This window comes from Natrix helvetica (genome assembly GCF_964273705.1).
Source record: "Natrix helvetica genome assembly, chromosome: 4".
Taxonomy (NCBI): domain Eukaryota; kingdom Metazoa; phylum Chordata; class Lepidosauria; order Squamata; family Natricidae; genus Natrix; species Natrix helvetica.
The window spans coordinates 150,983,464-150,996,612 of NC_138550.1; the positions used below are offsets into that span (position 1 = coordinate 150,983,464).

General features: G+C 35.1%; 1 protein-coding gene across 1 annotated transcript in view; it reads right to left on the reverse strand.

Moving 5' to 3' along the window:
* The window catches only part of CSMD3 (CUB and Sushi multiple domains 3), a gene marked incomplete at its 5' end in the record, with an annotated part of 706,489 nt that overhangs the window by 390,607 nt on the left and 302,733 nt on the right, over window positions 1–13,149 (reverse strand). The window lies entirely within an intron of this gene.

Consider the following 13,149-nt stretch of genomic DNA (forward strand, 5'->3'; position numbering starts at 1 on the left):
ATAACATCTGCTATTTCTGTGCGCCTCATTTCATTCTATTTCACAGAACAATTTTCTGCATTATCTAATCTGCACCGTTTTTTTTTTCCCCCTCAAGAAAACCTAGGCTAGTATAGATTTGCAGAACCATTTTAGACTGGCATCCTTGAATGGAATGGCTTTAATGTTTTCAATTCTTTCTTCTTTGTGAACACAAAGCTTGTGAGTGTGTGTGAGTGTGTGAGTGTGTGTGTGAGTGTGTATTGCCAATAGGAATAACCTTGAGGAGCAGGAGGAAAAGATGCAAACTAGGACAATAGCCTGATAAAAGAAATTTGAATGTGGGGCAGAAATGTAATGTGAGAAAGCTAAAGAGAGGGAGAGGAAAGCACAGGCAGACTTGCAAAATTTTGGCACTGTAAATCTTATAATAAGTAGCATTAGTAGTCATAAATATATCATCCTAGTCCGGTCTGCCACAAAGGGCTAACAATATATTTTGTGTTCTGTATTATTCTGCATTACTCATACAGAATACAGCCAACCATGATTTTTTTCTTCTTCTCTTTCTTCAGAAAAGGTATGAGCAATTCAGTAACACATTTACAACAGTAAAAAAATGGAAAACTGACAACATCAGTAGAACAAGAAACAATGGGTGGAAACTAACCAAGGAGAGAAGCAACTTAGAACTGAGGAGAAATTTCCTGACAGTTAGAACAATTAATCAGTGGAACAGCTTGCCTCCAGAAGTTGTGAATGCCCCAACACTGGAAGTCTTTAAGAAGATGTTGGATAGCTATTGGTCTGAAACGGTATAGGGTTTCCTGCCTAGGCAGGGGGTTGCATTAGAAGACCTCCAAGGTCCCTTCCAACTCTGCTATTATATTGTATTGCATTGTATTGTAACTACAACAAAATAAAAACTAAATAATAACAACTTCATTCCATTTTCCATAAGCCGGAAAAAAAAAGTTCATTTAAAATATATATATGGAAAATTGTCAATGTAAGGACTCATCTGATTTCCAGAGGGAGGCTTTTTATAATACAGGAGTCCTTACAAATAAACAGGATCCATAGTGTCCATTTTATCGAAATGGGGACTTTGGTAGCAGTTTCTTCTGGGATGAGAGAATAAGGTGAGCTGAATAAGAATTGGGTTGGAGGAGACTGTTGAAAACCTTAGTGCTAAACCTCTACTAAATCATAAATGTTCTGTAGGACAAAATCGATAAAATCAAATTGCAGCCAGAGGCCGGCAGGAAGCCAATGCAAGTGCTGAAGCATGAGTCCATATGATTCTGCCAATATGCATCAGCCAACAGTCAGGTTACTGCATTCTGGACCAATAATAGCTTCCAAGGGGTTTCAAGACACTACCACGGAGTTTTCCTTGCAGTAGTCCAAATCAATCTTCAGACATGAATCACCCTCATAATGTCCTTTCAGTCCAATTACTTCATTAAAGGGGATCTCTTGGACATGATGTCTCTTCCCATTCAGCAGAAGCTGTAGTCCAGGAAGAATCCAAAATTACAGATCTTCTACCCAAAGGGAACTACAGCCCCATCAAGAGATAATATTTGAGCTGTCAGACCACCTCAATATACAAACAGCTTTTTCTTGTCCCCATTACCCTCTATCTGAGGTCTTGGAGTTGAGAGGTATATATCTATCACAGCTTCCCAGTCCTATCAAAGATGACTACAACAATAAAGGACAATAAATACTGCCACATTGAAGAATTAAAAGCCCTTTGGAAGACTCCTAGATCTGAACTGTATACTTTTCCTGACCTCAAAGACTTTGTTCTGATTACATGAAAGTTAAAGTGATGTATTCCTATAATTGGATTGTACACTCCCTTTTCTTCATGCAAGCATGATGTAAAAAATAAATGCACAGGGACACATTTTAGTTGCAAGGCCACATGTTTAGGTTTGTCTCCAAAATCCCACCAAGCTTCTCTTGTTGAAATAGTTCTGCTTTGCTTATTATCCCTTTCTTAATTTAACTAACCATGATTATTTAAAAGGATGTTGGTTCTATTCTAGGCAGTGGAAACCTTCAATGTCTTTCCTGTCTGGAGCTCTTTAAAGTAGCTATAGAAAAGTAGGATCCTTTTCTCAAGGCATCCTCTGTCAACTATCCTGATCTGTACTGTCATAAGATTATACAGCATCCATCATTGCTTCCTCTTATAAAATGGATAAAGCAAACTCCAGAAACGTGTGCCATGTTTATTCCTCAATATATGTTTGCTTTGTGCAAACATCCACCAAGACAATATATTTTAAAAAAATCCAACCCTAAAATCATGAAAGCCCTAAAATGTTGTTAAAGTTAAAAAGATATGTCTTAGCCACCATTCTAAAAATTGAGATTGTGGACAACTACAGATCTACAGAAACAATATTTCATTGTATGAAGCAGAATGGAAAATTCCATTTCATATGTATAGCACGAAAGCTTCTACTAGCATCCGTGGTCTGAAAATGACATCTCAAATTCTAAATAATCAATGCAATTAGATGATCTTAAACCAGGGGTCCACAACTCCCGCAGCCCGCAGCCCGCAGCCCAGTGTTGACTTGCAGCCTGTTTGCAACTGGGTCATGGAAGTGGTGATCAAGCATGTGTGTATGTTGTGCATGATGATGCATTTACAAAAGCATCCCCTCTTCCCCTGCTGTCTCCTCCATTGGTACGTCAAGCCAGAAAGGTTATCTTAAATTATTGAAGTGAAACTGGGGAATAATTGATGAAAATTAAACAGGTCTTTCAATACTGATATAATACAATCTTGGCACATGACACTGGTTTGTAGTTTACTTTTGTTCATTAGTATTAAATAGCATATAGAGTAAACTGTATTTCAAATTAAAGAAAGAAGACTTTGGAATACAGTAAGAGACTGAAATACATAGATCCAAGGAATTATCAAGGAAGAGTTGTAGATGCCATTCAAATATTTATGGGATGGAATGCAGTGAGGAGATGGATTTCCAGGAGAAAGAAAGTGGATTCCAGAGGAGCAAGAGCAACTTAGTCCAGAGGTTATGTATAAGAGAAAGAGGGTGAAGACTCTCCCTAGTCATTCATAGAGCATATTGTTGACACAGATATTAGGGTCCTCAGGCTGGCAAGATTTTTCTATGAGTGTGAAACCATAAAGAACTTGGAATAGTAACTTCCATGTTCATTCTTGGATTTAGATCTAACAGTTCATTATCTACTACTTTATTTCATTATAGCAGGATTTTAATATTTAAAATATTAATTAGCTGAAAAAACAACAAACAAAAAGGGCAGAAGAGCAATGACTATTTCTTATTTTAACCTTTTGTTCTGCAGTGATAAAACTTGCAGAGAATTTAGGGGTTTGGATGATGGATGGATGGGTGGATGGATGGATGGATGGATGGATAGATAGATAGATAGATAGATAGATAGATAGATAGATAGATAGATAGATAGATTCGTACCTATTCAGTATCCAAATTGTTAGTTTAGTTTCTCAAAATGTTTCTTTCTCTATGAACCAGATGTAATCTATATCTATATCTATATCTATATCTATATTTATATCTATATCTGGGTATGTTTAGCTTAAGAGAAAGAAGGACTAGGGGAGACATGATAGCATTGTTCCAATATCTGAGGTTGCCACAAAGAAGAGGGAGTCAAACTATTCTCCAAAGCATCTGAGGGTAGAACAAGAAGCAATGGGTGGAAACTATTCAAGGAGAGAAGCAACTTAGAACTGAGGAGAAATTTCCTGACAGTGAGAACAATTAATCAGTGGAACAGCTTGCCTCCAGAAGTTGTGAATGCCCAAACACTGGAAGTCTTTAAGAAGATGTTGGATAGCTATTTGTCTGAAACGGTATAGGGTTTCCTGCCTAGGCAGGGGGTTGGACTAGAAGACCTCCAAGGTCCCTTCCAACTCTACTATTGTATTGTATTGTATTATCTAATCTATATCTATCTATCTATCATCTATCTATCTATCTATCTATCTATCTATCTATCTATCTATCTATCTATCTATCTATCTATCTATCTATCTATTCATTCTTGTAGTATTTTCCAACTTGTTATCATCATAAGGTAGATGAATTTACTAATATAAAATCACCTCCTACATCTCCCTTATAGCCTCCTTTATGGTGTGTGTCCACATGGATTTATATGAGGCATGAAAATCCAGGGGCATACATGCACAATCCTAAACTGTTCATGACTTACATAAATTGACGGCACCATTAAAATCCTTTGTTTTTGTTCTCCTTTGAAAAAGAAAATGAACACAATTTCTTTCTTATCAAGTTGAAGAAATAAAATAGAATAGAATAACAGAGTTGGAAGGGACCTTGGAGGTGTTCTAGTCCAACTCCCTGCTTATGCAGGAAACCCTACACCACTTCAGACAAATGGTTATCCAACATCTTCTTAAAAACTTTCAGTGTTGGAGCATTTACAACTTCTACAGACAAGTTCCACTGATTAATTGTTCCAACTTTCAGGAGATTTCTCCTTAGTTCTTGCTTCTCTCTTTGATTAGTTTCCACCCATTGCTTCTTGTTCTGCCCTCAGATGCTTTGGATAATAGTTTGACTGCCTCTTCTTTGTAGCAACCCCTGAGATATCAGAACACTATTATCATGTCTCCCCTAGTCCTTCTTTTCATTAAACTAGACCTACCCAGTTCCTGCAACCGTTCTTCATATGTTTTAGCTGCCAGTCCCCTTATCATCTTTGTTGCTCTTCTCTGCACTCTTTCTACAGTCTCAACATTAACAAATGATTTTTACCACAAAATTTGATGTATATGGCCTGTAAATTTCAATTCAGTAAACCTAATCGAATAGTGGGTTGGACAAAATTACATCAGAAAAATGGACACCTTTGACCTGATTCTCTTTTTCCATGCCTGTCAAAATCTTATTTTAGTAGAACTCAGGTGTTATATCCAAATAGTTGGATGTGCTTTCCAAAGAATTGTGCACTTTGCATCTTTTCAAAGATCTGTATCTTTTCTGCCAGTCTCTGAAATGTTCATTTTATGCAATTGTTTTCATTTATTTTGACTATTTTTTTTTTATTCTCTATTATGACTTTTATTATTCATATCAGGTGCAAGAAATCAGGAAGCAAGGTGGTTCAAATAAATACAGATTTATTGCTTGCTAATTACTCTCGATAAGAATCTGAATTACTAACAATCAAAATAGATTGGATAAAAGATAAGAGTTAATGGAATTCAAAGTGGGTTGGACTTAGATCTTTTATGGGCATGAAGAGACTCAAGATTGATGACACGCTTGACCCCTCCGTCAGCCTGGTCATCTCCTACAATTCATCATCCATGAGTCCTCAAATTGAATTGAAAGGTGGGATATAAATCAAATAAGTAAATCAAATATTGGTACCTCAACCTATAATGAAGAATTGTAACCAAGACCACAGCTGGTTACCATCACTTCTACAACAATGCAAGGCAAGAAATGCATATATCCAGAAGCACTTAATGGAGTGATACAGGAGAACCTCTAGTGAATATGATAATGAATCTTAATTGAAATTAAGTCATTCCTTAATGGCTTAATGGAGAAATATGGATTGTTATAATTATTAATATACAAAACTGGAAGCTTTTTTATTCATTGTACAGCTTTGGTCACTATTTTTTTCCCATCTATTAGCATATGAATGCCTGTACCAGAATGCAGATGGACTTTCAAATAGGCTTCCTATTGATATAGATAATAACATGCTTACTCCATTGTACACACAAATTGCCATTCAACATTTACTAGCATTCCTTGCTGTAACAAGCATTAACCATGGCAAAACCTCCTTAAGCTTCCTTGTGGATTGAAATTGATCTCTTAGGTAGCTCAGAAAAATATGAATCTACTTTCTGCATTAGTTCATTACCTGAGTTTAGCAGTGACTTTCAAAAGTTCAAGGAAGCAAATTTGACCGTCAATATTTTGCATAGAAGACTGTATACTTTTTTTACAGACCTGCAAGTTATGGCAATGATTTGCTTTTAAATGCTTTTAAATACTAAAAGCATTAAATAAGCTCAAGTTGGCAATGATAAAGGAAAGAATATTTTTGGAAGACCACACCAGAATTACAAAATTATCACTTCTTGCATTATCCCATTTCCTAGACACTTTTGCTTCCTTCTGATGAAGAATGTACATATTTACAAAGAGGAAGGGAGGAACTACCATACAACTTAGGGAAAAATGTATATGTTTACCCTGTTTTCCCGAAAATAACACCTCCTCAGATAATAAGCCCAATCGGGCTTTTGAACGTATGTGCTAAAATAAGCCTCCCCCCAAAATAAGCCCTCCCCAAAAATATTGCAACACAGCAGCAGCCATGAGGTGACCATGCTCATCACCTCCTGCACCTCAAAAATAATAAGACCTCCCCTAAAATAAGGCCACATGCTTATTTCAAGCTTCAAAAAAAATAAGACCCTGTCTTATTTTGGGGGAAACATGGTAATTGTTTTTGTTAATCTCTCAGAGCTCATAATGAAAGTAATGGTATAATGTATAAATGATTTCTGCATATGGTGCATATTACATTATTCTATGATTAGTTACATATATTATACACAGGTATATGCCTATATTCTTAAAGGAAATCAACCATGTCTGTTCTTTGGAATGATAGATATTAAAGACAAAATTCAAAGACTTTGGCCACCAAATGAGAAGAGGGAATCAGCTCTTTCTGGAGCAGTATTCCAAATCCACTATCCAAACTTTTTTGCCTTTCTTAACAACAGCCGATAAGTCTTGAGGCATACTGTGGCAATTGCTTCTCTTTTCAATAGTCCCAGAACACTTTGACCCCTTTACTTTCTATTACTTTGTCTATTTTGTGGACTCATTCATTCTTGCTTGCAGGCAAGTGATATATCTTGCAAATATTCCACTGCATTTTGTTGCTGCTTTATCATGTCGGTGTTTATAGTCAGTCTGTGTGATCTTCTTGTAGCAACTAACCAGGTAGACCAGGTAGACGTTTCTTCAGCTTCTTTGCAGAGATGGCAAACAGATGCTGCCTGCTTCTCTCTTCAAGTTCTGGATTTATATCCCTTTGTTCTTAAGGCTTGGTCACGTGCAGACAGAATTATTATTATTAGTCTGGTTTGTGCTATAACTTTTTTTATTATTGTTTGATTTTACTTCCTTTTTGTATTATTTATAAGCTGCTTGGAGTCTTCTGCAGTAGAAAGTTATCAACTGCAGTAATAAAAGTGTTCAACTCTGTCAGAATGATAGTTGGAATTGTCCAAACTGCCAACAGAACAAATTTCTACCCCATCCGAATTATGGCCAATAATCTTGCCTACTGAAACTCAAGCACCACCAAATAACTCTTTAATCAGTTATTTGTTTCAGTTTTTCAATTCTGTTTTTCATTGTGGGTATTGTTGTCATATCCATACTTTTTTTTTTGAGGGGGACTTATAAAAAAATAGTCTTTACCTCCCCAGTTTCATTAACAGGTAATAAAAAAAAGTAAGACAACTGCTTTAATCTTATAATTATATGACAGGCATGGTGCGTTGCTGATTGCTTGCTTGCTTGCTAAGGATAATTATATTAAGGGTAATCTTAATGCCATAATTTTTCAACATATATTGATTATGGAGACCTTGATGCTCCCTGACCTTGATTCTTTGGTTGCGGATATTTCATTAACTGAGTAGGTAATATTATCACTGCTAATGAGTACGGAGTTTTCTCCCTGTTTGCCCACTAGCATTGATGATGTTACCTTGTTGGGTAATTAAAGTCTGCAAGCAAATAACCAAGCTCCGAAAGCACCAAGGACTCCACAATTCAACCCTGAGCTACGTATATTTTCTTCTATTGGATACATTGATTTGATACTGAACACAAGGTAAGAAAATGTATGATTCCAAATTGAGAGTGTCCACGTAGACACAATTCCCATAGATTTCAAAGCATGTTTTACTCAACTGGTTACAGTGAAAAGGTTGCCTTAGGCAGCCAATTTTGAGACCCTCGAGTTTGACACTCGTGACCTAGAGAAATCTGCAGTGTGAACAGCCCATCCTTACAAAAAAATGTGTAGTAGGTTTTAGTGCAGGTTGTATGATATAACTAATTAAATACTACCCCAGTCCTTGACATGTAAAGGTAGAGGATGGGAAGCAGCTGTTCCATTTTAAGACTCACCCTTTTAGATCCAAATAAGAACTGAAGGAAGAGTCAGTGGGTTAGTTTTTTTTTTCCTTTTTCCCTATCACTACCTCCTTCTACCCAGTTATTGCAGTGATGGACTGTCTATTTGGAATGCCATATCCTTAACTTGCTCACTAACCAATAGGCTCTCACACCTCTTTTGAATTTCTCTTCTTTTAAAGCTTGTTCAAATTCTGAAATAATACTCCCAATAATATTTGGATACTATCTATTTATTTAGACATACATTTTGGTATACATCTACATGAACCAGTAGGCCCTACCAATGCATTTTAGTTCTGCAACCAAATATATTACTTCCATGGTCAGTTTGTTTAATCTTATAGATCTATGGATAGATATCTACAGATTAAACACACACACATACACACATACTCTGTGTGTGTGTGTATGTGTGCATATATAGGGAAAAATAAATAAATATTATCTGTCCACCAATCCACCCATTCAATCATCCACCCACCCACCCACCCACCCACCCATCCATCCATCTATCCCTCTGTCCGTCCATCCATCCATCCATCCATCCATCCAGAATAGAAATTCTGTCATCTTGTTTCATTGGATCCTATTGCCTGTAACTTAATATTTCATTCATAGATAGCACTAATTTATGAGATGATATTATGTCCTTTCCTATTATTTTAATAATTTAAAAGAGTCAATTTTTGTAATCTAAGGAAACAGTATTTGAATTCTGGGAGATATCTTTTTTTGGTATAGATAGTGGTCTGTCTTTAGATGTTAAAGTAATATAGCAAGAAGAAAAATAGTCTTATAACAAGAAAAAAGCTACTGTGAATGAATTATTTCTTTCCTATTTTACAGATATCAGGGCCTCAGTGTAAAAAGGCAGCAATTCATATTTTAGTTCCTTACATTGTATGGCCTTTCATCACCATTATAGGGACTATTTACTGGTTTGTGCTTGCCAAGGGAAAACAGAAAATGCCAGTTCTTCAACTTGCACACATATTTTTGTTTCCCTTCTTCTTACATCTTCATTGTAGTCCCACCCAACATGATGTTTACTGTGAAGCTAAATTCATACTCTCTCTAATTCATAAGACACAATTATTCAGTAAGAAGGTAGCAACATTGTGATACAACAGAGAGGCAGGAGATAGAAAATTTATGAGAAAGCAGAAGCTAACAGAAACTCATTGTCTTAAGGATAAAAAAGAAGGTAGAGAGAGTAAAATAAATAAATAAAAATAACATGGATTTAAACAGCAGAATGACATGTGGCAAGACTTTGATTTCCCAAGCAAATGTGGATTATTCATAATCTCACTCCCAGCTGGTGAATTAACCTTCATGGTGGAAAGGGAATAAAGCCAAATATGAAGTCTACCAACAAAGCTGCAGAGAAGATGCTGCAATAACCACATTTTGTTTCAGAAAATATCCAACACAGCAGAATATGCCTAATATAGTTTATTATAACATTACCGAAATAATAAAGGGAAAAAAAATCTGGATGGGAAAATCCTTGAAATGCCATGCCCTTTCATATGGTCTTACTGAAATACACTAAGGGGAGATTGAAGATTTAAGATGCCATAATAGACTCACTATTCTTCTTCGTGGGGAAAAAATACCATACATACATTAACAAATGTGCTGTAACTAAGTTCAGTATTGCTAAATCCTACTTAAACTATTTTAAAATATCTGTTTTGTATGATTTGAAATATTTTAGCTCCAGGACATGATCATTTTGTAAACTCTGAAATCAATGTTATTTTGCTTTCTTTGATCTTTGATCCTAAGTTATAAGGATTTTATTTGCTCTTTCATCTGTGCATTTTACATGTTTTCCACAGAGTTTCATTTACAGTAAGTTGTTTTCCTTTTGTTTTATAATGTAATTTTATTTTGCTTAAAAAAATAAAGTAACCGTTTCCCCCCAACAGAGACAACATGAGAGAATGAATGTAGAATAGATGTATAATCTAGAACAATAACTGGCTTATTTTCAGTTTCTGCAAATGCTTCTCCCCATACATGGAAGCATTCTCTAAGCAGAGGGTCATGAAAGTGAGTAAATAAAGAAGAAATTGAATAATAGGTGAAATCAATGGTATAGCTGGCTATGGCTAGGTAAATACAAAATATTTGCCCATAAAGTGTGCAAATACAGGAAAGAATACATAACATTAGCCCCGATCATCTAAACTCTAAAATATTTCAGAAAAGATGAATGTTGTACAAGGGTTAATGTATACGTAATAGTAAAGCTATTTATGGATGGGATACTCAGTAGCTGATTACATTATGTAATAATAAAAATATTATTAATGTTTTATATATAAATGGGTCACTTTATATAGAGAACTTAATTATTTCTAAAATCATTAATTGGTATATTTTAAACTTATAGTATTTCTATATACTATTTAGAAAACTTGGAAGAATAGTTAGAATGCTTCTATAATTAGCAGGACTGTTATATTTTCATTCAGTATAATACTAAAGCAACTATAAAATGTTAATTTTGAATTCCAATAATTTAGGTTATTCTTCTACTGATCAGTTAGCTAGGGCACGAGTAATGATTCTACTAATTAAACTAATTTATACTAGGAGTTGCATTGCTGACTATTGTCTCATCCTGAAGTACAAAAGAACGTGTCCACTGAAATAAAAATACATTCATATTGTTTTTTTATATATATTATAACTTTATATTGAAAATAAAGACTTGCAATCATCAGCTTGCCAACTGAGGGGAAAAAAAGGTCTTCAATTTTCATATGAGGTGACAAATCAACAACCTTATGTAAAGTCCTTGACTTACAACCATTTGGTGACTGTTCAAAGTTAAAATCACACTGAAAAAAGGAACCTAGGAAGGTTTTTCACACTTACAATAATTGCAGCATTCCCCATGGTCACACAATCAAAATTTGGATGCTTGGCAACTGGCATGTATTTACAAAGGTTGCAGTGTCCCTGGGTGATGTGATCCCCTTTTGCAACCTTCTGACAAGGAAACTCAATGGGGAAGCCAGATTCACTTAGCAACCATGTTACTTAACTAAACAACTGCAGTGATTCACTTAACAACTGTGGCAAGAAAATGGGGGGGTGGGACTCACTTAACAACTGTCTTGCTTAACCAACAGACATTTTGGGTTCAATTGTAAGTTGATGAATACCTTACAACAAAATTCATCATATCCCTGTTTCTGTTCGGGCTCGTTAATTAATATAGTCTTTTATTTACTTCATATTAATGCTATAACTCTGTGGAAGTTGTGATGGATCCATTAGAAATGTTTTTTTTTAAAAATCACCTCATATTGAACACCTCAATACTGCTCTGAAAAGTTGTTGAACTATTGCACAGCAGATTCTGGAATTTGCAGGAATTAAGAAAGCAAAGTCCCACTAAGCAGGAATCCTTTTGGTGATGTTGGCCACATTACTTTAATAATATTTTTTTACAGATTTAACAGTAATTCTGAGTTCAGTCGAATTAAGCATGTATACAACTGTCATTTTAAAATGCATTTAGTAGGGAATGCAACTTAAACACAAATATACAATAAAGTCATAATTTATGTTGTTAACTTTTCCACTTCAATTGCAAATGCTATCAAGGGACAAATGACGGCAATCACGTATATTTATTGGAACTTGTATTTCTCTATGGTTTTATTTTGCAGATATCCAATACCATATGAGAAGTTACTTTTATAGGTAGTTTAAAATTCAAGTTGGTTAGGGGATTCTGCAAAGTACTTGTGAAGGTGACTTATCCTCATATAAAGCTACAGCTATTTTGAAGTTTTGAACAGATGTAAAGCCTCGTCATTACATTCCATCAGAAAATAGTAACTTTTTCTCAAGTGCATGCTTTACAAAACCTAAATTTGTAATTTACCAATTTTTTTAAACAAGTAAAAATAATGGGGTAGGAAACTTAGGGGAAAAAAGAAATAACACTGCTTGATATACTCCCTGGGGGTAGTCCGACTGTTTGAATTCAAGCTAATTCCCATTGAAGCCTAAAATGGATTTTCTTTTTAATCCTTTCACATCTGAACAGGCTTTTTTGCATCCGGATAAGGCTATTTCAAATATTTTGATGTGTTTCAACCTCCAAAAAACAAAACAAACAAACAAAAAAAAAACCTGGCAAAATTGTTGTGGCAGCCTTTAAACATTTTTTTTTCTTTTCATGCAAATTTATTCATATTTAATAGAAGATAATAAATAAATTAAAAAAAAACTGGTTAGTAAACAAGTAAAAAGCTACTGTGGGCAATGAAATGTATTCTATTCAACAAAAGAGCTCTACTTAATAATGCTGCAATTACAGGTAGCCCTTGACTTACAACCACAACTGAGCCCAACATTTCTGTTGTGAAGTGAGACAATTTGTTAAGTGACCTTTCTTGCTTCAGTTGTTCAGTGAATCACCGCAGTTGTTAAATTTTGTAACCTAGTTGTTAAATAAATCTAGATTCCTCATCGACTTTTCTCATCAGAAGGTCGCAAAAAGGGATCACATGATCTTGGGACACAGCAACGGTCAATAAATGCGAGCCAGTCGCCATGCATCTGAATTTTGATTGTGCCAAGATTGTAACTGCAAAAAACTGTCGTAAGTCACTTTTTTCAGTGCAGCTGTAACTTTGAATAGTCACTAAATGAACTGTTGTAAGTCAAGGACTAGCTGTACACAAATAAGCATTGACCATAGCAGGATAACTATGCTTAAAAGTATAGCACAGAATAAACTGCATATTTCGGATCCAAGTCGCTCTTAAATATGTGGTATTTGCAGGGCAAGTAAACCTTAGCATTGAATGCAGTTTTTGTCTGCTCATAGAGAATGCCAGTTTCTGCATCTCTGAACTTACAGATAAGGAAGTTTTTTCTCCTTTTTTTTAAT